Raw genomic sequence first — 2972 nt, 5'->3', positions numbered from 1 at the left:
AAGTAGCACAACATAAAAACGATAAATAAATAATATTTCCAGTAAAACCTATACACACCTATTTCTTCTAATGTTTTCCAGATGGTATTGACTAGATTGGTTCTATCTTGCGGTAGCTCCTCTGGCAGAAATTCTCCACAGCAACGAATTAGCATCAGTGCCTGGGTGCCAGTCACAGAGCCTAATAATAGAGAGCAAACGTGACCAATCGGAATTATATTGTAGTCGGGAAATCTGCCTGCTTACAATATAAAAATGATATAACACATTTTAACAACATAAATTTTATATTTAAATTTAGCTAGTATACCAGTGCAACCTTGAATAATGAATCCTACAACTGGTATGTGAGATACACATAAGTGCAGATTGATGCGCACACAAACACAGCCAGACTCGCACACATACGCGCACACAGGCAGGCACGCACACATCCACGCATGTGCACAGGCATGCACGCACACACGCAGGCATGCAGCTACGCACGTACGCACGCACGCAGACACCCCTATGCACGCACGCAGACACCCCTATGCACGTACACACACACACACACATACACAAACACGTGACCTTTCAAAATAAACAACTAGTATATATACCCGGGGAAAAAACATTCGATTTACCTAGCCGCTTAACCTCATTCAGTATTTCTAAGACATCTACTTTGGCAATCCTTCCAGTGCGCTTCACATTCAGGTCAAGCCGATATAATGCCTTGTCCAGTGACAGACCAGTTAGCTTGCTCCGGCCCGACTGACCAGTGGGCGTTGCCTTTGCCTCATTCAGAGCATTCTGTGTTGAAAGGCAGCTGCGAATATATATATGTACATTAATATGTAGTCCCAGGTATACGTCTATGGGCTCTATGCTATAATCAGAGTTATGCCTCAATGCTGTTTTTATCTTTTATTAAGTAATTACTTTAAACATGCAGTCTTCCTGGCCGTTCTCATGTTTTTCTGACCACTACACTACTTATTTTTTTGCATAACAGCAAGTGTCTAAAGTATAACAAACATTTCTTACAACACTCGTACATCGTTATTTTCACAAAAATATACGATTGAAATCTGATTGTTTACACCATGTTGACGTGGTTACATGATGATACCACTTGTTTCTATACTGGAGTACCAATCACTAAAATGTCCGCTATTAGGTGAGACAATGTTTCACTATATTCTTCTTGATTGTGCAGTTACTTATGAAATAATTTCTTTATGATTATCATTGTACATTGTCATTGTAGCTGACATATCTATATGTATATCTATTGTCCATTCACCATTGACTATTAGTATTATTAGTATTATTGCCAATATTGGGTGATGGAATAGCTTCAGATTATAAAAATTTACAAAGAACAAATTGGGGCTAAGACTAAGACTAAGAGTAAGAGTTGTAATGTAAGACACTGCACATGAACTGCACTTCACAAGTTGTGAAGTACAATCCATGTCGTCAGCTGAGTGAGTCTGTGACTGCGTACTGTACTGAGTGATAGTGTAAGTGACAGTGTCACTGTCAGTGTCAGTGTCAGTGACACTCCGAGTCTCTGTCTCTGACAGTCTTGCACCTGACAACTTGTAGTAGTACCTTGTATTTTTTAAAAGATTATTTGAATTTCCTGATGCTGGGGCCAATATTCTAGCAGTATTCCCAATAACAGCGAAATTATGATGGATACTCCTCTGAAGAGCCGGTAAAACACGTATAATTCCTGCCGTTCTCAGCATCGACGAGGCCATGTTGCACGTGAAGGTTTCGCTGGGTCAATTCCGCACTGCGCAGCTGCGGAAGTACCCTCTGAGGTCACTTCCGCCGTCATCAAGCAGAGGAATCTCGTGTCTCAAATCTCGTGGTACTAACTAAAAACAGGTGATCGTTTGGCTTGATATTAGGATATAAATTGTTCGGTTCTCGCATTTTTTGCTGCCCGACGGGCCATATCATCGGCATATGTCTATGATAATTTTGAAATCTTTCGGTGTATCAATTGCTTGACGTTGAATATGTGGGGAATTTTTGACGTGGCACTGCCAGCTAGCCGCTAGGGCCACAGGCCCAGCCTGGCACAGCCACGGCACAGGTACTTGAAGCGTTTCAATAGAATATAATGCTAACTAAATACGAAATCTATTTACTACCAAATTCTTAATGTTTCTATACTCTCTTTCACCTATTATTGCCGACAGTTTCCTGTAAATTCCGTCCAAATCCTATGTGCAACAAACACTGAAGCAAACAAGAACAGTGTTCACTAATCACTTGTTATAAAAACATACTGTCTCTGTTCGTAACCGAGCTGTGTCACGCGAAATCACACAAAGACTGACGAAATTCTCGCGTTTGCGAACCTTGCCCGGTAATATAAATGACTGTCAGAATCAGGAAACACCTACCGGCGCTCTTCGTGACCTCATTGTTCGCCGCAACGCTGAAACGTTTTTGCAACGTTCCAATGGCGAGGCTCGTATGGGAGTTGGAAAGAAGTGCGCCGCCTGCCCGCCGCCTATAGCTCATAGACTGGCACTCGCTCCCACCTCTCGGCTTAGCTTAGGCCGATGAAAGTTGATTTCATGGTTCTCGTCAGGCATTGTTGAGATATTGACGAGTGATTTAGATCAACATTCATTTTTCATATACAAACCAATAGAACTTTTTAAAAGTGAGGGTATCAGGTCTTGTACATATGCAAAATAAGATTGAAAAATGTCGTAACTTCTTTGTTGACAGTTTTTACTCAAATTTTTTACTGTTTGTCTTCCATACATGTAGTGCTGACTGTAGATTGTTGATTTTTTTAGGCGAGAATCTCATATGGGGACTTTTTGATGCGGGAATTTCGTCAGCGATGAGTGTTGAACTTTTTTGGTGCGGGAGTAAAATTTGATGCGGGCGCTGACGAGAACCATGACATCAACTTTCATCGGCCTTATAGTCACTCGATGGGTAATCAAGGTTGGAGC

General features: G+C 41.3%; 1 protein-coding gene across 2 annotated transcripts in view; it reads left to right on the top strand.

Annotated features, from left to right (window-relative positions):
- Nucleotides 1-1798: 1798 nt before the first annotated feature.
- Nucleotides 1799-2972, top strand: part of LOC106807286 (peptidyl-prolyl cis-trans isomerase FKBP2-like) — an 8154-nt gene continuing 6980 nt past the window's right edge. Inside the window, exon 1 of one of the 2 annotated variants that reach the window (XM_014809584.1) lies at nt 1799-1881. The gene's annotated coding sequence lies outside the window, so the exon portion shown is untranslated. The remainder of the gene's footprint in view (nt 1882-2972) is intronic. The other variant, XM_014809585.1, reaches the window with a different exon arrangement.

This window comes from Priapulus caudatus, unplaced genomic scaffold (genome assembly GCF_000485595.1).
Source record: "Priapulus caudatus unplaced genomic scaffold, Priapulus_caudatus-5.0.1 Scaffold206, whole genome shotgun sequence".
Taxonomy (NCBI): Eukaryota; Metazoa; Priapulida; class Priapulimorpha; order Priapulimorphida; family Priapulidae; genus Priapulus; species Priapulus caudatus.
This window is presented reverse-complemented; position numbering and strand designations above follow the sequence as displayed.